We start from the raw sequence: 23405 nt of genomic DNA, 5'->3' as shown, positions 1-23405 counted from the left end.
AGGAAATGAATTATTGCAAGCAAGTTTTCAAAAATACAGGTGTGAACTTGTGTTTCTAATATTCGTGTAAACTTCTGTGGCACTCTCCTCTTGATTGCCTCGGATTGGTACTGGTGCTCTCTTCCTTGTGCATTGAAATTGTTCTTGCTAAGTATTTATGAGTTTTTTTTGTTTTTCCCCTCAAAGAAGCACTTTTTGTCTTTGTCTTCTATTCAGTTTTCCAAATTTCCATCGCTTTTCTCCACAATTTCCCCTATTTTCTCAAACAAATTAATCATTTCTTTAAAAATATTTTTTTCTGGATCAGCTATGAATTTATGTCCTCCTTCTCCCCCTCTTTCTCCTCCAACCTCTCCTTCCCCTCCTCCTCTTCTTCCTTCCAGGCTCTCCCCCGCCCCTTCTACCCCCTCTCCCATCCTCATCTCCCCCCTCCTTTTCCTTCCACCTTATTATTATTATTTTTTTTATTATTACTATTACTACTACTTGGTGTGAGGCTATATGTTCTTTATTTTGGCTTGCTTAATCCTTTTTATTGAATCATACACATTTTGTAAGCAATGTAGAAGTTCTATGGAAGATTTGCCGTCTCCTCTGTCAGGGAGCAAGAGCAAGCCAATAATCACAGTAATTGCTAGGAAGTGAAGTGAACTGAGGGTAGTTATGTGTTTTGTAGGAGAAACCTCTGGTCTTGTCTGTCTCATGGTGCAGCAGGTGTGGCTTGCTAGGGTTGAGTGCCTTCTGTCTCACGGACCCCTCCTGAGCTCTCCATTTGCTCTTTCACACTGTGAAATTGTGGAAACCTCTGCTTGCTTTCTTCTTGGATTAAAAAAAAAAAAATTTAATTAAAGTTAATAGATCACAAAGAATATTACATTAAAAAATGTAAAAAAAACAAGAAACATAAGAGTTTCCCATGTAATCCACTCTCCACTCCCTACCACATCATTTATGTAAATTGTAAATTTTTTGAAGATATAGATCTTCTTGGATTTTAAGCCTCTTACCCACACAGCTTTGAAAGAGTGTAGACATCTCAGGGGGCAGAGATCGTGCCTTTGTAGGCCCTCAAAGGTTCCTTTTGTCTCTTGAGCCCTATGAGATGGCTGAAAGCTCTGCTAGTTTCTCTAATTTGCAACAGCGGCTCGGGTGTCTTCACTTTTGTTTTGTCCCTAAAATTGGCATAAGCCATAAGGATAATGTGTCTGCAGAACATTGCTCAGAGTATTAGGCCCACTAGTTCTCTCTTTTAAGTATTTCTCTTATGATTTTCAACATTTAAAAGGATTTATGTGTTGTTTTGGTAAGAGGTTTAGCCTCCCACAATCTAATCCACTCTCTTCAGAAGCAGAAATGCATTATCTTTTAATCTATCTCTTGATTTTATTTGCTAATATTTTTTCTAGGACTTTTCATCTATGTTCATGAAAGAAATTTTCCCATACATTTTCCTTTCTTACCACGCCCTCATCGTATTTTAGATATATGTTGTTCTTGCCTCACAACACATTAATAGTGGAAATTGTTACATCTTATTTTAGTCTCTCTAAAAGTTTGGTGTACTTCTTCTTTGAATATTTGGAAGAATTCAGTAATAGAGCCACTTCAGCACAGTTTTCTTTATGATGAGATTTTAGTTATTTATTTAATTTTCAATATATAGAGAAAATATTTCATATATTCTATTTTAATAGTAGGTTTGGTTATTTGGATTTCTAAAAACTGCTTAATGTAATCTAAGTTTTAAATGTTATTGGCAAAGAGTTGTTCATAAATATTCTCATAACAGGTTTTTATGTATGTAAGATTTATAGTGGTACTTTAGCTTTCATTTTTATCATTGGCAATTTGTACCATTTAATTTAGTATTTATAAGTCTTACTAAGGGGTTTAATTTCATTAGTCTTCAAAGGACAGACATTAAGCTTTGTTTTATTTCTCTACTCAATAATTGTTTTCTATTTCATTAATCTTTGTTCTTATTTTTACTATTTCTTCCTTATACTTTTTAAACATTTTATTTGGAAATATTTTAAACTTAGAGGTCAGTTATAAAATAAAAATAATGCCAACCTCACATGGAGAGTTCCAATATAGTTCTGTCCCTAGATGGATACCAATTTTAACATTTTGACCTTCCCTCTTTCTCTCCCTCCCTTCCTTCCTTCCTCTCATCTATCAATTCATTTTCTGAGCTATTGAGTGTTAAGTTCGATACATCACGTTCCTTGGACACTTAGTACTGTTATGTACATTTTCTAAGAACAAGGATATTAACTTGTTAAGTGCAACCTTTCAAGGTCAAGATATTTAACACTGATACAAAGCTTACAATCTATATTCCAAATTTTCATATATCCTGCTATGTCCCTTTGAGCCTTTTCTCCTCCCCTTCTAGATCCCATGAATATCATGTCCTGTATTTACTTGTCATTCTCTCTTTAGTTGCTTTTGTTTTTAAATAACAGGAACATATATACAACATGAACTTTCCCACTCAACCACCCCCAAGCATACCATCGATGGAATTAGACACATTCACAATAATGTGGTGCCCTCAACACTTTCCATTACTAAAACCTTCCCATATCCCCAAACAGAAACACTATACCCTAACTTCCCCTGCCCTCTTCCTTGCCAACCTGTACTCTAATTCCTGACTCTATGGGCTTGCATATTCTCTATTTTCTTTGTCGTTGCCATGGGGCTTAAATTTAACACCCTAAATCTGTAACAATCTCATTTGTTTTGCTGTAAAGTTAAACTTCAAAAGTATACATTATCTATGTTCTTGTGCCCCTCTGCCTCCGCACAATATGTAGTTCTTGTCTCAAATCACACATTCATACATTATGAGTGCAAAACCACAGATCTATCCTTACATTTATGAATGGACTTCCAGGTAGCATACTAGCCAGTGGGGTAGACACCTTGATGTTTGCTTATCTGTTCATATAACTAAAAAGATGTTCCAAGATATTGGCACCTGTTTAGTATCATTTTTCTGAGAAGATGGGGGGGAGACTTACAGCTATCTGGAAGTTAAACTTCTAAAGGATCCCTTTTCCCACATTTCGATCTCCTTCCTGATATAGTGAAACATGGGTAAGAAATCATGAAAAGGCATGTCAGGGAGAACTTAAACTCCCCTTAATTTAAGATTTGAGACAGTCCTATAAAAATTATTTTGTAAAATTCTCTCTCAACTGTATCATTCCAAAGGACATTGAAAGTGCAGTACAGGTATCCCAAGTAGCTTTGAGTATGAAGACAAACTCTTAGCAACAGGCTACCACTTAGGCTTCCTCAGTACAAGTTAGTAAAAGCAACCTAATATGTAGTGACATAATAAAAATGGAAACCTAATATTATCAAACTGCCTTCATTGTCTAAATTCATGTGACTAAAATAGAAGTTAAGCTAAAAAAATTTAGAAACTGCAGAAGAAATTAGAGAAGAAATCTCTGGGTACAGCAATAGTATACCTTGGACCAGATTATGCACTCACATTTAAATATTCCATTCTAAATGGTGTTTTAGGACCACAGAAAACTATGTAGAGAAAGACGATACGGCATCGATGCCTGTTTCTTCCTCAGGCCTGTGGCTGAGCTACAGTCAAGAAACTGATTGCAGTCATTTTTAGTGAATCATCTTGCTCCTCTGGCACCCACATGCCAAGTCACTTGCAGAAAAATGAGGAAAGAGTTCCACCAGACTCAATTAATTTTTGGCTTGTACGTCTTCTCTGGCTGGAGAGTAATAGGTCAATCGAGTCCACAAATTTTCTGGTCAATGTCTGTGATTTCCTGAATTAAAAGAAAGAGAATTTAGAGGGTAGATTTTAGCTAATCAAATTGAGATATCTAATATGTTTATGAATGGCAATATGTACAATTTCAGTTGATAATATTTCTGTAAGGGAAAAAACACTTGGGAAAACAATGGGTCATGACAGTCTCCAAAATAAATTTATAATCAATTTTTCAAAGGCAAACACTTAACTATGTACCTACCAGCCAGGCCTTACTCTAGGATCTGAGATTTATGAATGAACAACAATTACCAAGGCCACAAACTCCTTTCCTTGTGTCACTTTATTTCAGAGCCACAAATAGTTCTATGAAGGAAAATTTTCATAAAAATCTGGGAAATTTCAAAAGCTATTTAGTAAACACTAAAATCGTAAAATGTATTTGTTTTTAATATGCACTATTAATTTTGATGTTTAATAGTTTATGCAGTAAATGGGTGATTTATATTATTGGTGTATGGAAACATGACCTTTGAAATGGAAAATCCTTTGTGTGTACGTGTGATAAGCACTGTCTCCAAAATAATACTGCTCTCACAACTGCTCCCTGGGAGGGACTTTGTTTCTTCCTGTTTGAATGAACTGTGTTTGTGTGATGGAAGAAGGTTGCCAAGAATTTTTGGTCTCTCTATAGGGTTTATGTTACCAGAGTTGGTTTTATGATCCTCTAGTAGTATTTTTCCTTCTGTTATAGTGAAAGGGGTTTCAGGTTCTCATTATGCTCAGGGATTCTAGCTTCTATATTTAGTCTGTTTTCTTTTGGCAAATCAAGAAGTACAAATCACATAAGAAATAAATGTTGGCTAAAATATTCAGCCCCGAGAAAACATGGGTGGCATGGGGTTCTTGGTATCTGAAGCTCTACTTAATTTTATACCAGTTATGTGTGTGTGTATGTGTGTGTATTTGTTTGATCAAGGAGCAGGAATTGGGTAAGAAACAGTAGATTTTAGAATAACATTAAAAAGGATGCTAAATTCCAGGGGGGTGATTGACATTTCACATGGTGAAATGCAAATCAATTTGACCAAGAGCACGTAAAAGGTATTTAATAAAGCATTTGGAAAGATGGCAACACTTAAATGCCTCTGTTAAAAATCTAAATGGCAGAGAAAGTATAGGTCAGTAGTTGAGCACCTGCTTTGCATGTACAAGGTCCTAGGTTCAATCCCTGGTGCCTCTAAAAAATAAAATAACAAAATTTTTTAAAAATCCAAATGATTTTTTTCCTATGAATTCTCATTTGTGGGGGTTGAAACAGCATATATGAATTTTATATATTATTAGTACATTGTAATGGTTATACTTTACCTGTGAATTCTCAGAATTCTGGTATATAATGGAATCAATATCATCTTCCTTTAATGTCTTTCATAATGTATTGAAAATACATCAGGTATGAATCCTTTTGACCTCTTTAGAAGGAGTTAGTTATATTCAAGGTGTTATTTAGACTGGTATTGTCAGGGGACTGAAATTTGTTAGTGAAAAAAATTTCAAGTGTTAGGAAAGGACACAAAGAAGGAACAAGAAAGGAGAAATTCCAGTAGGCATCTGCTGCACCTGCTACAGGCCCTTGGGACTAAGAGAGAGCAAAAGTGAAAAATATAGGATGACTTTCAAGGAGTTCCAAATCGCATGGCAGTGTACTCCAGGGGGACTTTTACTACCTAGACATCTGTGGGTTTCAAATACAGCTATCAAAATGGCTCCTAAATTATGCTGAAGACAGCTTTATGACGCAGCAAGTGGGACTCTAACCAGAGTAGAAGTCATTGCAACTTGACTTGAAAATAACTGAGAGGGCTTGCATGAAAGTGCTGGGGATAGTAAGAGAGCTGGGTGCATGTGACTTGGAGATCTAGTTCAACAGACCAGCGAAGACTGACGCAACTGCTGGAATAAGCGAATTTTTAATTTATTTCAAGCAAATAAATTCACAGAAAAATATTTCTTTGGCATTTCTAAAAACATTACAACTGTGGGAAACCTTCATTAGTAACAACAGCTGGCACTTTTTCTCATGAGGGGATTGTGACGACTACTCAGTCAATTGTTCAAGAAAGTATATGGAAATCGAGGAAAAGAATAACTGGACATTTAAGAATAAATAGTCATCTCTTACAGAGCGTGTTATTTCTATGTTGTAGTCAAACATGAGTGCATGAGGAACTTTGGCAAAAGGAATATTAATACTCATGGCAGGGATAAGTTAAAATATATAATATAAAGGACTGGTAAATCATTTATGCACCAGCAACAGTCTCGCTGCACAAAACTTATTTTCTTTCCTTTCTAGACAGCGTTATTTTACATTGCTCAGCTTCCTTTCTGAGGTGTGGCCTTGTAGCTGATTTCTAGATGGTGGGATTGGAGTGGGAGTCAACAGTGTGCTCTTACCAGCTACTGGTTGAACAGGTAGAACTCTGGATCCTGGAGCAGCGCAGAACCATGGTATGAAGGAGACTGGGTCCCTCCATGGCCACATGAAAGCCTACCTGACAATCAGAAATAACTCCCTTGAGCGTCGTGTGGGCAAGAAATCATTCATTTGTTCAGCCGCTGACATGTTGGGATTTATCTATTGTAGCAGTTAGCATTATTCTGATATGATCCTTAAATCAGAACTCTTCTCTATGTGAGGGATAATCAATGATTGGGTCAAGCACATTAGAAGCTAATTTTACATCTATTTATCTTTTTGGCTATGGAAATGGGTATTCAAATTAGCAAAAATATATTAAGTGCTTTCTAGGCTCAAGGTACTCTCCTTGGTGTTGGATGAAATGCATTGAAGAAGCTAAAAAGTAGGAAATGAATTAGAAGTTATAAGAGCTAGCTGAGAGGAAATGAGTACATTAACTATCAATGTATGTCCTCTCATGCACGACCTAAAGTGGAAACAAAAGAAAGCAGATACATAAATGTACTGTGATGTTACATGTTCTCCCCTCCTTGGATACTACTTTTTCTGTATATTGTTTGTTTTATATAGATCATCTCTACATATGTGTTTTATGATGCTATTTTTTACCGTTTTTTGTAAATGAATTATAATTTTTCCAGGATATATCTTTAAGTCATGGATATTTCAATTATATTATCTTGAGCAGAAAATGAGAATCTCAGAGAATGATAATATTTACAAATTTATCAGAAAAATGTGCCAGTTAAAGGCATCTACTGCCATATTATGACAGTACATCCAAAATTAGGATTCATTTGTGATAGACTAAAAATATCTTAATACTTTCAAGGCAACTTTTCTGTAATCTAAAAATTCTTTAAAAATAAAGTTTATTATCTGAAAAAAAATCTTAGCTCCTGAAAAAGCTGACTGGAAGTTGCAATGACAAATGGGTACATTTGGGTTCTCAGTATTTAAGGAATCGTGAGAGCATTTATTTACTTATTTAACAAATAACACTTGAGCATCTACTGCATGTAAAGCAGAGTGTTTAGCATAAAGGGGAAAGGAGAATGAGTCAGGAACAGAGACCTCCCTGAAAATGATTGTCTAGTAGTTAGAAATCTTGAATACATGACTCAAAATCATAAATGTTATAAAAGAAGTAACGCATTTTTCGTGTTTCTAAGGATTTAAAGGAAAGAAAGTTTAAGTCCATTGCTGATACAAGAGTTGACTGAAGATGCTAATTTTATACCTGAGAAGTGAGGGAATGTACTTTTAACCTCAATGCTGTTATACCATTTTGTTTTCAGCTATTGAGATTTACTGTTTAGATAGAAACCACTGTGCGCAGATGATTTTCATGCAACCCTTCAAAAAACTTTGTCTGTCATCCTCAACAGGTCTCAAATTGTCTCCCCTAAAACAACAAAGCATTCTATCCTCGCAGTGGGTTGCAGCTACGTACCCCAGAAGAGCATCTTCTGAAATTTAGTCCTTCCCTGTGGGTGTGGCCCCATGGCAAGTAGGACCTTTCACCCACAGTGCTGACTGCCTCGGTCAGGATGGGTCTTTATCTCATCACTGGAGTTATTAATATTAAAAACAGAATGAACATCAGACAGATAGACAGGCACGGAAGCAGGAAATCGAAGGTCATCCCAACCCGGAAGAGAAAGCTGATGGCGCCGCCGGAAGTCCAAGGAGCAGCCGCCGCCCTGCACGGGGCCAGCCTGCAGGGGAAAGCACCGCCTCCCTGAGCCTCAGCTTCGTACTTCCCCCGGCCTCAAACCGTGATCCAGTCAATTCCCATCGTTTAGGCCAGTCCATTGCTTTAGCAATGAGAAAACTGTATTTATTAGAGAAATTATATGTCTACAGAAAAAAACAGAAAATGCAGCATTTCCTACACGCCCCGCAGCGTCCCATCATATTAACACTTTGCATTAGTGCACTTTGTTGCACATGATGAAAGCATATTTTTAGTTGTTCTACTAACTAGAGTCCATGGTGTACGGCCAGGGCTCACTGTGTAAACAAGGCACCTGCTGCTCACCTGGTACTTGCTATTCTTTTCAGGTCAGGGTCTGTTTGCCAGTCGCTGGAAGAATGCAGTAATGTTATCAGTTCCACTTTTTATTTGTTCCGCAGGTGACTGAGCATCAATCTTGAACACAATAATGCATTGTGACATTACTTAATAAGAGGCAGAAAAAAATTACTCTGGGGCTAAGAGCCTTTTGGCAAACTGTAACTCATTGGTTATTCAAAGTTGGGGAAGGTATTTGTGGGAAATGAGATCAGTGCATTATTATAGAAATGGAATAATTTTCTATAAGAATCTGTCAAAAAATTGGCTACTTTCTGATTTGGGGACATCAGGATAGTGTGATTATAATGGGCTCAGGAAGCAAATGGAATATTCTATGTTACCCAAGTTCCTTCAACCAGGCTAAAGAGTAGTAAGAAAGGCAGTAGGATGCTCTTCATAAGTTAAAATTTTGTTTGGATTATCTTCATTAATCAACCATATTAATGCCATCTCACAATATTAAAAAATCCATGTTGTAAGAAACAAAAATTTTTCAAGATTTTCACTGGAATTATATTAGAAGAGAAAGTGCTTATATCAGGTTTAAAAAGCATAATTTATCCTAGGAGCATCAGATAACCAGAAAAAAAAAAGAAATCTTTAAAAATACATTCAAAGAACACTTTAATCCTTAAAGAAATATTTTTGGTAGAACAAAATAGCAATGAGATAAATATATTCAATGGGAGTGCTAATATATTTATTTCATTGCTAATTTGTTCTACCAAAAATATTTCTTTAAGGATTAAAATGTTCTTTGAATACTTAGCTCACTCATTCAGCATGAATTTATTTTATTTATTCTTTCTACTTCATCATCTGCTAAAATTTTTTTGTATCTTTTGATAAGTATGGTTATAAGTAGTTTCATACTAGAAATTAAAATTGGATTACTATGATAATTTATTCAACATCAATGCTCCTTTGGGTGTGACAAAATTATCTACATGAAGCAATCATCCTTTTCAAAAGTATGCTCTTTTGCATCTTATGTTATCACTTAATATGCTTGTAAAATTCAGATTTGTTATTTCAGTTTATCATATTAGCTGTCAACATATTGCTTAATGAAGCAAGTGTTTTTGTTCAGAGAAAATGAATGCCTACCCTTTGATTAGCAATGGTTTAAGAATATGCTGATAAAAAACAATTTGCTATTTTTCAATTGGCTCATATGCAGGTAGCAACTTTTAAAAGAAAAATTAACTATATGTGCTTATTTACAACTGTAACCAATACTCTAGTTCAAGCCATCATTGAAAAATCAACTATGGAAGGTTTTCAGATTGAAATATAGAAAAAAGTCAAATAGCTTGAGAAAATTTAAAGACATAATAAATGTAAAATCCTGAAATCCCATTTTAAGCATTGAAAACTGTTTCAGGGTGGGAACACTTTTTGAATTTTGTACATTTGCCCATAAATAAGATTAACAAAGTGTTCTCATTTCATTTGAACTTACATTTATATTTCAGTGTGTTTTTTGATATTAAACCTAGGTGTGGCACATAATCTTTTGTGGCTGATTGCTTTTAGCATTACCATATTCAAAGATTGGTACTTTTAATCTCAGTCTAATGATTTATAATTTTATTTGCCCATGAAAAGTGTAAAAGCGCATTACAATTGAAACAATTTAAATTTTTAAATTCTTTATTCTACCAATATTATGTTGAAATGCTAATAGACACTAATAAGAGAAATAACAATTAATAAGTTAAGAAAATCCACCTACCTCAACTTAAGTGTGTTCTTAGAATGTATGAGATATGTATTGCTGCTATGTAATTTGGGCTATAGAGGTCAAACCTGGTGATCTAGGAAGTTAATGTACCAGGAAAATGAGGGATACTGGAAAGAGTATAAGAACTGAAAATCCGGAAGAATATAAGAATAAAAAGATCACAGGGAGCAGATGTGGCTCAAGCAGTTGAGTGCCTACCTGCCACATGGGAGGTCCTGGGTTTGGTTCCTGGTACCTCCTAAAGAAGGTAAACAAGACAATGAGCAGACATTGAGCAAGAATAATGAGCAAGACAATGAGCAAATAGTGAACAGACAATGAGCAAAAACAAATGAGCAGGGAGCAGATGTGGTGCATGCAGCTGAGTGCCTGCCTCCCACATGGGAGGTCCTGTGTTCTGTTCCTTATGTCTCCTAAAGAAAAAACAGATGAGTGCAAACAACAAGCAAAAACAATGAGCAAACAGATGTGAGAGTTATCCCAGGCGGGGGGCGGGTTGTGCAGGACACAATGAGGATTCTTGAAAGGATGTGAGGTGGCATGCCAGATACCCAATTTTGGAGTGCAAGAGAGCAACTGATGTCAGAATGCATCTAGGGCCACTGTCCACCTACAAAATGCTATATCATTTCACTCCCTGGAAACAGCGTTTGGCCTTAACTGTGAAACTGCCTTGTGTACCAAGCTAGGGTCTGGTGTTGAGGCAGGGCAGAAGGAAGAGCAAGGCACCAAGGGTCTTATTAAAGAGGAAGCATACGGCAAGTATTTCAGCCATGGCAGGGGAGGAAGGAGGAGTATAAGGAGCTGTACCAGAGGTCCAGACTGGGAAGAGGGTCTTGAACGAGCGTGAGAGTGAGATCAGAACAAGCAACACTGCACTAGGAGTCAGGAAACCTTCCTGGAGTCACAGACCAGTTACTAGCCAGCTAACTGGGTGACCCTGAATTAAATAAGGAAATTAAAAAAAAAAAAGAAAAAAAAAAAAACAAAACAAAAAAAAAAAAAACCAAAAATAAATAAATAAATAAGGAAATTATTCTTGGTCTGCTGTTGTTTACAAAGTAGAGGGTGTAGTAGCTTTTTATTGCTACATAACAAACTGCCACAAACTTAATGGCCTAAAAACACAAATTTACGACCTCAGTTTCTGTAAGTCAGAGGCCCAGGTGTGATATGGTTGGACCCTGTTCAGGGTATAAGCTCGTCTCTGCCTGGGGGTCCTCTGTGAGCTCACCGGCTGTTGGTGGAATTCAGCTCCTTGCCGCTAGTGGGTTAGGGTCCCTGCTGGCCTTCCAGCTGCTGGCTGGCATCCATCCTCAGCTTCTGAAGGCTTCCTGTAGTTCATCGCCTTGTGGTCCCATGGGCAGCTGGTAACATGCACATTTGCTCTTCTCTAGCAGCCAGAGGGCAGCCCTCTGACTTCATCCTCCTTCACTAGCTGGAAAAATCTCGGTGCTTTCTAAGGGCTCTCCTCAGTAGGTCAAGTTACCTGGACAATCTCCCTACCTTAAGGTCAGTTTATTTGGGACCTAAATTCCATCTGTAGCATTCCCTGACAGCAGTACCTAGATGAGCGCTTGATTGCCTACCTGGGAGAGGTGTCTTTCCACCAGGGGCTGGGAATGTGGAGGGGCCACTGAGAATTCTTCCTGCTGCAGGGACTTCTTTTAAAATTCATTCTGACTCTAAAGTTTGTGTTTACTAGTCAAATAACCACAGTGGCTCTGGTGAAGAGGAATGCGACTTTTGAATCAAGGATCAGTTCCCCTAAAGTTTTATGAATCTGCATTGTGGGAAGTCTTCAGATAAGATGCCGGTAGAGCCCGATAACAAAATGGATTATATAAAACTAGGTCATCTAAATCTGCTAGATCTCATGGCGACATTCAGAGATAATGCCAGCAAATTTCCTCAAGATCTTGGGGTTGCTCTCTTCTATTGATCGACACGCCATATTCTTCTAAATTCACTTCTAATTTTCATAAAGTAAATTATGTATTCAAGTGGATCAAAAGTAGGTGCAATATATTGTTCCTAAACTGAAACTTATGCTCTTTAAATTTACCTTTTTATATGCTGCTTCTTCCCAAAGTCTCATATTACCTTCCTCACCTGCTCACATCTAATTCAGATAGCTATTGACATTGGAAGAGAATTTGGTTTCAGATTCCCTAGATTCTGGTCTTAATTCTTTTAATATGATATAAATGACAGGCAATTTGTTTTATGACAGAACCTCAATTTGATTTTTATATTTTATTTCATAAATGGGAAGATATTACCTGCTTCATAAGGTTATTGTGAAGATACAATGAGATAATAAACATAAACACTATTTTAAAACTATAAAATACTCTGCAATACAATGCATTAATGGTTACAAATAGTCCTCTAGTAATGCAATTTTATCCCACAAGGCTTTATGAGTCATAAACATTAGTGATTAGAACATAATTTAAAATCCTCCCATATCTGCAGATGCCCTCCCTGCTTCCAAAATCTTTCTAGAATACAACTGTTTATGTTATTCTTTTGCACAGAAATCTCCAGTGCCCACTCAGTTAAGTCTAAACTAATTATTCTGACATTTAAGTCCTTCTATTCATCAGTCTCAACATATTTCCCTGACCTTGTCTCCTTTCCTCTAAACATCTATGTGATAGTCAAGTAATTATTTCTTGTCTTAAAACAAACCCTGTCTGGACACTTTTCTCCACTATCTCCAAGCGTAAAAATTTTTACTATAATCCCAGGTATACATCAGATTTTAATCTCCTCTGGGAAGAATTCTTGGGTTTTCAACAGTGAACCTTTTCCTCAACCTGCTTTCAATGTAGCACTTTGTACCAGTACCATACCATTTATTATATTTTGCCTGGGAGTAAAGTTATGGGTGGGTGAATAGGTCATATTTTGCTTAAAGGAAGGCAAGTTTCTCAGACACAAGAACCATGTCTTCCTCCTCTTCGTTTCTTCACCAGCATAGTCATAAATTGAATTGAAAGACTCTGAGAATGTCCACAAAATCAGGTTAAAGTAATGCTGCTTTTCATTTGAGGTCAAATTTATTTTTCAAACCTACACAGTAAGTCCATTGATTTTGTTGTGTAATGAAGCATCTGGACAGTGAAACCAGATGACATGGCACCGAATATTCTGTATCTCTGAGAGAGTGAGTAAACCACTTTATGTTTTAAGTAAAACCTATGAAGTATGAATCTTATAACACAGTGCTTTCTTTTTTTTTTTTTTTTTTTAATTTTTTTATTTTTTATTGACTTTGTAATAATATTACATTAAAAATATATATGTGAGGTCCCATTCAACCCCACCCCCCCACCCCCCCTCTCCCCCCCCCAACAACACTCGTTCCCATCATCATGACACATCCATTGGATTTGGTAAGTACATCTTTGGGCACCTCTGCACCTCATATACATTGGTTCACATCATGGCCCATACTCTCCTCTATTCCATCATGTAGGCCCTGTGAGGATTTACAATGTCCGGTGATTACCTCTGAAGCACCATCCAGGGCAGCTCCATGTCCCGAAGACGCCTCCACCTCTCATCTCTTCCTGCCTTTCCCCATACCCTTTGTCCATTATGTCCACTTTTCCCAATCCAATGCCACCTCTTCTATGTGGACACTGGATTGGTTGTGTCCATTGCACCTTTATGTCAAGAGGAGGCTCAGATTCCACCTGGATGCTGGATGCAATCCTCCCATTTTCAGTTGTAATCACTCTAGGCTCCATGGTGTGGTGGTTGTCCTTCTTCACCTCCATCTTAGCTGAGTGTGGTAAGTCCAATAAATCAGATTGTAGGTGCTGGAGTCTGTTGAGGCTCAGGATCTGGCTATCACATTGTCAGTCCAGAGATTCAAATCCCCTAAATATATCTTAAACCCCAACATTAACTGCACCTCCAGCACATTAGCATGAAAGTCTTATGAAGGGAGATCCCATCTGAGTCCAGATTCATCACACATAAACACCATTTCCAAAGAGGGGCCATCTGCCCTGGTAGTTAACCCCATCGGCCATGACCATAACTCCCATGGGTCTCTTTAGCCCTCAAAGGAACCAATATCTGGGGGTTGTATCTGCTTTATCTGTCTCTCTGACTCTGCTCAGTTGTGCATGAGGGCAAACCTTCTGCCAGCCTCCAGACTCTTTTTTAGAAACTCGTAGCCATATAAACTCATTTCTCCTTTCCATTTCCCCCTTACTTTAGGTCAAACAGCATTTTAAAGTCATGGTATTTTATGTAGACATGGATATTCTGCTGATCCGCATTGAACCTTCCGTATAAGGTCATTTTCCAGTTGCATCATCAGTTGGTAGTTGATAGTGGTCCCTCGTTGCCAGGGAGGCTCATCCCCGGGTGTCATGTCCCACGCTGGGGGGAAGGCATTGCATTTACATGCTGAGTTTGGCTTCGAGACTGGCCACATTTGAGTAACATGAAGGCTGACAGAAGGAAATTCCCAGGCACAAAGTTGCTCTAGGCCTTGTTATTATTTTGGGTTTATCAGCTCACAAGCATAGTCATTAGTATCAGGGGCTCACTGTTGAACCCTCACTCCCTCCCGGTCCCCACCACTGTACCTGGGAGACTGTCGCTGCTCCCCTAGGGACCACGACAGAGCACCACTGGCCAGGAACCCAGTACCCCCCCTACTGTGGTTTTTAATTGTTGCCACTATGAGTATATCCAAACATTACCATGCACCCTGGACATATGTTCAACACAGTGCTTTCTTGATAGTCCTGAAATAATGAAAGATAAAACCAAAATTTAAAAATTAAAACAATTAAAGAAGGTGAAAACTTGTCAATTTTTTGTTTAGCTCAGAGAAAAATTGCTTTAGAAATGAAATAACTTTTTTCTAAGATTACATGTGGGAAAAGCTCAGTAATAAATTTTCTATAAGAAATGAGGACATTTTGTTGCAAACCCAGTATAAGTGCACATACTTCAACCCAGAATAGAAAATAATAAATGAAATACCCTCTAGTTTAATGGCTAAAAAATAACAAATGGAAGAGAGAAAACTCCTTTTAATAGAGAAGACAATCAAAATAGGTTATTATTAAAATTTACATAGAATATTGCCATCAGTGTTACATATTTCCCTTTAGGCTAATTGTCTAATTTCCCTCACCAGGCTCTAAGTATGAGAGAAAGAAGACTGATTCTATTTATCATATTGCTTGCCAATAATTCTGATTTATTTATTTGAACTAGTTGATGCGAATTTTCCTCTTATTTTTCTACGGTTATGGATCCATTTGTGTGGTCATTAACATTTTAATATTTAAAACAGTTCATTGAAACAGTGTCAAAGCGCTTCTTAAAAAAGACCTGATCCTTAGAGAAAGAGGCAGGGTTAAGAGATCAAGAAAAAGGACAATACTAAGATTAGCAGCTATGCAAACATCATCACATGGCCTTCCCTGAAAAGTCTTGGTTTAGGAGAGAATGCATTAATTTACTGCATTCAGGGACTATCTACTTAGAATGCATAATTAAAAAGATGCTACAAGGAGTTTTACAAAGTTTCCAGAGAAGTCAAGAAGGGATGACAGAGAGGTAGAGAGAGGGATGTCGAGAGAGAGACAAACCTGTGAAATGTATATATGCATGACTGAATGAATGAATTTATGAATGGATGAATAGATGGGTGGCTGGAAGGACAATTATTGAATGAATGACAGCCAAGCAAGCAAGAGCTTAAAAAAAGAGACTAAAGTGGTTTGAAAGATTTTCTTAGCCCATGGGGTTATTGTCAGAAAGTAGTTCAATTTTAATTGCTTTTCAGCTCTGAAGCTGACAAAAAGTTAATCTAGAGATAGAGTAACACAACTATGTTATTATAGATGATAGTGGTAGATAGCAGTTATCTCATAGTTAACACCAACAATTCTTCATATTGTGATCATTTTTTCAGTTTAATGCATTTATCTCCATTTAATCATCAATATGTATTAAACACCAACTCTGCATTGGTTCCATGATAACTGTGGACAATATAATGTGAGAACATCAGTTTTCTTGCTTACAGTGAATGGTTTAATAATTATTGTATGATCATGATAAATTCTTCTTTGGGCATTATATATTCAGTAAGAAATCAAAATTGATTGATTTGTGAGGTTTATCCCAACTTTCTGAAGTCAGGGCCTTATGTGCTTGTTGCGCTTTTGACACCTGTTGCAGTTTCCTAGTTCATACACAAGGAGGGTAATGGATCTCATTAGCCTCTAGGGGAATTTACCTCCCAAGCCAATACTATTTCCTCTATTTATATTTATATACTATTTCCTCTATTTATATTTCTTAACTCCTTTATGATATCAAGTTTTCCTGCTGTTAGTGTTGAAAGTCATGTCTTTTTATATACAGGATCTTTACTTTATTTAGGGAGAGCCTCCAAAAAATCAGAATCTGTGTCTGGGCCCCAGAGGAAATGGGCTAATGAATGGCACTTGGCACTGCTGCCCTTGTAGTTCAAAGTAAATATCAACTCTAAAATATGCAGTGTCGGTCCCACATACCTCCACCCGTGACTCAGCTTCTTTCATTTCCTATTTCATCATCTGGAAGAATGTATAAAACAGGTGAAGACTCCATCATGTACCAGCACTTTCACTTCTAGGTGAGAAGGAGGGACCCCTGTTATGCCCATTTGTCTTCTGGCATTTCCCTGGAAAATTCCAGATACATTTTGTAAGATACAGTCATATCTAAATTCACCCCAGGCTCTTGGACAATCTGGTAGAATCTCAGGTAGAAAGTACAGTGTTTATTTGCTTATGGAATCGTTTTCTTCCCAGAAAATTCCTTTCTCATTTTTTCCCACATAAGAAAATTGGTTATATGATATAATGAACCAGGACTTTCCTACTCTTCTGCCCATTTCATATATTTCAGTTTGACATATTTGCTCCTCGTTTTCTCTGTCACATCTGTATTAGTCAGCCGAAGGGGTGATGACGCAAAATACCAGAAATTTGCTGGCCATTATAAAGGGTATTTATCTGTGGTAGGAGCTTACAGATACCAGGCCATAAAGCAGAAGTTACTTCCCTCACCAAAGTCTAATTTCACATGTTGGTGCAAAATGGCTGCCAACGTCTTTGAGGGTCCAGGCTTCCTGGGTTCCTCTGGGCTCAGCACGTCTGTTTTCTTCACAAGGTCAGCTGTAGACTATTAGGCTCTCTAGGCTTTGCCTCCCTCTGCAAGGTCAGCTGTAGACTATCAGGCGAATGGCTCTGTTTCTCTCCCTGGGGCTCCAGCCTAAGAGTTCAGCATCAAACTCCAACATCAAAACTCCAACATTAAGAACCCTTAACTTTGCTCTTTGCCATGCTTTTATCTGTGAGTCCCCACCCACCAAAGGGCAGGGACTCAACACCCTACTAACACAAGAAGTTTACATAATTACATAATCAAGTAAACCTATGAATCCAATATAATCTAATATGCCTAGAGGAGAAGATCAGTTTACAAACATAATCCAATGTTTCTTTTTGGAATTCATCAATAATATCAAACTGCTACAAGGTATTTGGATTGTTCCAAAAATCAAAATGAAGCAACAAGGTCTAGATTTAAAATGCTGTGTCCAACTCATTCTCAATTTACCTCATTCCCTTCTACTACCACAGTAACTAGTTAATTGGTATATTGTGTATCCCTCCAGAATTTATTTATACATATACATACTTGTGTGTTTGCCCCATTTATATATATATATATGTCAGTCTCTCACTCTCTCTCTCTGCCAGCTATACTCTTCTTGACCTAATCCTTTAAACTCTAGCCTGTATTCAGGCAAATGTAAATAGGAGAATTCTTATTCCTCTGTATAAAATACCATCATAAGTTTCCTTGGTTCTCAACTCATCAGGAATATTAAAATACAACTACAAAGTATTGATTGTATTGGATTCTATTCATTCTTGTCAGTCGTTTATGCTAACCAGCATCTGTTCAAAAAAAGAGAACACAAATTTTAAATAGTTTTAGTATATTCTTTTTCAGTTCATTTTTTAAACTTTTACTGTATGCAAAGCACACACTATGTTGAGTACCCAGTGGTGCTGGGATACAAAAGACAAAAGCAAAGAAGTAGCTATTTCTTAGGATTATTAAGCATCATCATCTGAAAGGAAACCTCTATTTCTCTGTATTATGAACTAGAATTAATTTCCATATTAAATCAAACTTCTATATTACACAGTTGTGATGCAATTAATACTTTCATGTATTCGGCCATATTGGAGAGTGAACTGTTTCACTCAAGTTGACTGTCTATATTGTTGAAGTTTATACTTCAATTGCTATAAGCCAGTTACAAAAGGACAAATATTGTATGGTCTCACTAATATGAACTAGATATGATGAGTAAACTCGTGGAGGTAACTCTAGAGTATAGGCGACTAGGATATAGACTGTGGGGTGAGAGTGGGAGCTGATGCTTAGTTTACTGCAAGGTTTATTGCAGAAGTGTGGAAATGAATAGACTTGATGGTAACACATTATCGTGAGTATAACTAACATTGCTGATCCATAAATGTGATTGTGGCTGAAAAGGGTAGTCTGTGGATGTAAATGTCAAGGGAAAGAAAACTAAAGATAATCTAGGAAATGTGTAACAGTGATTGCGGTGGTGGATGAAGACTGTGGTGGAGTAGTATCGATATAAAAACATTCTTCTTTTACATTAAGGATATGGTGCTACATGGGAAAATTACGACTAATTTAACTTATGGACAATAGTTATCAGTAATATTGTAATATTTTTGCAGCAATGGCAAAGAATATATTGTATCAATTCTAAGGGGCAACAATGGGGGATATAAGAGGAGATGAAATTTTTCCTTTTTGAGTAATGAAAACGTTTTAAAATTGATTGACTTGCTAACAGCACAACCTGTGATGAAAATGAGAGCCACTGAGTATACATTTTGAATAGATTGTACAAAGCAGGGACTGTATAACACAGGGAATCCAGTGGTGGAAGATGGGCTGGTTAGCAAGACAAATATTCTCTCTTATATTATAAAAGATGTATAATACCAATACAGGGTGGTAATAATTGGGTGGGTTGGGGGAAAATACACCAAATGTAAGTTATGGGCTGCAATTAGTAACAATACTTTGATGATGCTTTTTCATAGTTTGTAACAAATGTTTCACAACAATGCAAGATGTTGGTGTGGGGCGATATGTGGGATAATGGTGCATGTTTGTTTTGTAAGTTCACAACTTTTACTATATACTTACTATTTATGTATCTGCATGTGTGTATAATATACTTCATTTTTTAAAAAAGTATTAAGCTATTTTGAATAGAAAATTTCCTAAAATATTTTACAAATGTTTCTACCTTTTTAAAAAGAGTATACTCTAATGTGACATTTTCATTCCTTACCAAGAAATGAAAAGGGTTGTGCAAGATGTTCTCTAATTCTCCCCTTGCTTTCAAATAATAATTCATACAATTGTGAAAGTTTGCTTTAAAAATGTCACAATTATGTGACTCTACTCTCCATCATCATATTGTACTGGGATATAGCCTTGTTCTCTGGGCCTGTTGAGGGTGAAGTCTAATACTATTTGCTCCTCCAATAAGTGGTCCCAGGCAACTCTGTTTTAAAAAATTACTGTCATAGTATATTATAAAAATTAATATTATAAAATTAATAATTTTTATAATGATCAAATTATTATCGTAAAGACTATGGAGAGAAAGTTTGTGAAATGCTGATAGAAGCAAGTCATAACAAATCCCACCATCCTTGTACAATTATTTTAACTTTTTCTAATTCTCTACTATGCCATCTTCAAATGCTCTCTTATTTTTATACAAAATATAATAATATATATAACTTGTACTTGTCTATCAATAATGTTCTATGTATGTTACTACATAGCCCTTACAACTGTAATTACATTTAGCTGATATACCATAATTTAAATAGCATTCCTCTGGAGTTTGTATACGTTAGTTGTTTCCAGTTTTTTACAATTTTATTTACTATTTGAAAGTTAAGCTGCTCTCGAAGTCTTTATTTTGCCTTCTCTTTCTTTTGCATTTTTATGACATCAACCAGAATTTTGGTTCTACCTCAAGTTAAAAAAATTTTTTTTTCAGAGAGTTGTAGGTTTACAGAAAAATCATGCCAAAAAAATACAGCATTCCCATATACCACTAACACTATTATTAACATTTTACGCTATTGTGGTACCTTTTCTACCTTAAGTTTTAAATGCAAAAAAAATAAATGCTTGTCATTTTATGTAGTCAATATTTATTTTTACTTTCACCATGACTTGTATTTTCTTTGCTCAACTTTCATTTCTGCATTTTAGACCTCAACCCCTGGAATCACTTTCCTTCTTTCTCTTGTACATTCTTTAGAATTTCTTTTAGTAAATTTTTCTCAATTTTCATTTTCATTTGTCCCAGAAATCTTATTTTTCTAATTATTTGAAAGCTGTTTATTAGGATATAGAATTCTTGGTTGTAGTTAAATCCTTTCAGAAATATAATTTCACTTTTCTATGGTTTCTAGTGTTAGCCTTGAGAATCCTGCTGTTTAGTACAATCGTCCTTCCATTCACTGTAAGTAATTCTTTTAATTTCTTTCCTATGTGTTTGGTGTTCTGCAAATTTAGCACAAGTTGTCTAAGACTGCACTTACTTCAACTTGTTCGATTATTCTCAACTATTATTTCCTTTAATATTGCTTCCCTATTCTTTTAGTTCTTTCATAATTCTGGTTTAATATCTATTGAATCCTTGGACCTCTTTAACTTACTTCACATTCATGTTTTTATTTTTTCTTCTCATTTTTCTCTCTGTGTCAGATTCTGTATTCTTATGATTTAGCTATCTATTCAGGAATCTTTTGTCACCTATATCTAGTCTACTGTTTAACCAGCTCATTGAATTTCTAGCTAAAATATTAGTTTTCATTTCAGAAGTTTTGTTTCCATTTTATTTAGTTTTTAGATAGTTCTGACAATTTTTATTGTTTTCTGTTACTAATTATGCTTCTAAATCATCTTATTTATAAATATATATTAAAGTGTTATTTTCTATTTGACAAACTATCATAATATAATCTCTGCATTATATTACAATTATGTTATTTCTATTGCCTCTTAGTGAGTAGACATTTGCAATTTTGATCTTAACGTTTTACAAAATTCCATAACAACTCTTCGAAATCTAGTTTATTCTAAATTAGACTTCATTGAGGCATAATTTATACATAAATCTATCTAGTTTTGAAGTTTGAGATTTGAATACACCAAAGAAACTCTCCTCACAACCAAAGTATAAAACTATCCATTGTCCCTTCCCCCTTCCTTGCGTCTCTTTGCAGTCCATCCTTCCTCTTTATGTGGCTCCAGATAACCACTGATGTGTTTTTTGTCGACGGATTATTTTGCATTTTATATAAGTGGACTCATACACTTGTGTTCCTTTATGTTTGACTCTTTTCACTGAACATATAGTTAGGATATTCATCCATGTTGCTGTGGGCATTGGTAATTTGTCCCTTTCTTTTGCTGAATGGTATTCCATTGTATGGATATAACCATATTGATTACCTAACCACCTGTCAAAAGACATTTGGGTTGGTTCTAGTTCTGGGCTACTGCAAAAAATACCTGCTATTATAAGCAATTGTCCAGAAATATTTGTGTAAACAAAATTTCTTTTTTGTTGTTGTTAAATTCCTAAGAGTGTAATCACTGGTTCATGTGATGGGTCAAAGTTTAACTTTGAAAGAAATGCCAAAGATGCTCCATCTATATTTCCACCAATAGTGCATAAAAGTTATAGTTGCTCTACATCTTCACCAAATTTTATTATTGTTCTTTATCATTTTAGCCATGCCAGTGGGTGTGATAACTCATTGTTATTTTTATTTGAATTTCCCTAAAGTATAACGATGGTGAACATTTTCATGAGCTTATTGGCCATTCACATATTTTATTTCTCAAGCCTTGTTCAAATATTTACTGATTTTTATTGGGTTAACTATATTCTTTTTATTGACATATAGAAGTAATGTCTCCCATTTTGCATTTTATCATTTCATATTCATAATGGGGTCTTTTGAGGAGCAAAATTGTTTATTTTGATGAAGTTCAATTTGTCAATATTTTAAGAAGTTTGTCCTTACACCAGATCACAAACATATTTCCTGTACTTTATTCTCTAGTTTTATAGTTTTAGATTTTATGTTGTCTATGCTTTATTTTGTGTTAATTTTTTTGTAAGTATTCTGTGTGTGTAAGGGTGCCTAATCGTTGTTTCAGCACCATTTGTTGAAAAGAGCATTTCTTCCCTGAATTGCTTTGGCACATTTGTTGAAAATCAATTGACCATGGGGTACTCTTTATTTTTTTGTCATTTTGATCTATTTGTCTGTCTTGACACAATACTATACTGTCTGACTACAGTAGCTTTATAAGAATTGTTAAGTCAGATAGTGTACAACCTCTAATTTTGACCCAGTTTTCCAAAGATTGTATATTTTTTCTAGACCTTTGCATTTTCATGTGAATTTCAATATAAAATTATTAATTTTTATATGAAAACTGCTGAGATTTTGATTTTGATTATGTTCTGTTGAAATTCTAGATCTATCTGGGAAGAATTGGTATCTTAACTATATTAAGTTTCTGAATAATGAAAATAATATACACACACACACACACACACACACATTTGTATAAGACTTTAATTTCCCTCTTCAGTGTTTTGTAGTTTTCAGTGGATAGATCTTTTGTCAGATATATCCTCAGTATTTCAATTTTTATACTATTGTAAATTGTATTCTTTTTAAATTTCAATTTGTAATTCTTTTTTGCTAGTTCATTTTATTTATTGATTTTGTAATCTAAAACCTTAATAGATATATTTATAAGTTCACGTAGTTTGTGTGTATTTGAATGTGTGTAATTAGTTTACTTCTCAAATGTTTGATGGAATTCAGGAGCCTGGAATTTTCTTTATAGGAAGGATTTTAACTAAAAATTCAATTTCTTTGATAGTTATAGGACAATTTAGCTTCTCTATATCTTCCTGAGTGAATTTTAGAAGTTAGCATTCTTTCAAGGAATTAGTCCTTTTCATCTATGTTGTCATAAAGTTGCTCATAATATTCCCTTACTGTCTGTTTAATACATTTAGAGTCTATAGTAATGACATTTCTCCCTTCCTGAAATTAGTAATTTCTTCCCTCTGTTTTCTTTCTAAAATGTCTAGCTGGAGATTTATAGTTTTGGTGTTTTTGTTAAATAACCAGCTTTTGGT

General features: G+C 35.6%; 1 long non-coding RNA gene across 1 annotated transcript; it reads right to left on the bottom strand.

The window, feature by feature from the left end:
* Positions 1-590: 590 nt before the first annotated feature.
* LOC131275914 (uncharacterized) lies at positions 591-7775 on the bottom strand. Its single transcript, XR_009183388.1, has 3 exons — positions 7693-7775; positions 3509-3809; positions 591-819 (listed from the first exon to the last, which is right to left on the bottom strand). It is a non-coding gene; the product is annotated as an uncharacterized lncRNA (long non-coding RNA).
* Between the last annotated feature and the right edge of the window lie 15630 nt (positions 7776-23405).

This window comes from Dasypus novemcinctus, chromosome 25 (assembly GCF_030445035.2).
Source record: "Dasypus novemcinctus isolate mDasNov1 chromosome 25, mDasNov1.1.hap2, whole genome shotgun sequence".
In the NCBI taxonomy this organism is placed as follows: Eukaryota; Metazoa; Chordata; class Mammalia; order Cingulata; family Dasypodidae; genus Dasypus; species Dasypus novemcinctus.
Note: the sequence above shows the minus strand (reverse complement) of the source record. Positions and strands in the feature narration are given on the sequence as shown.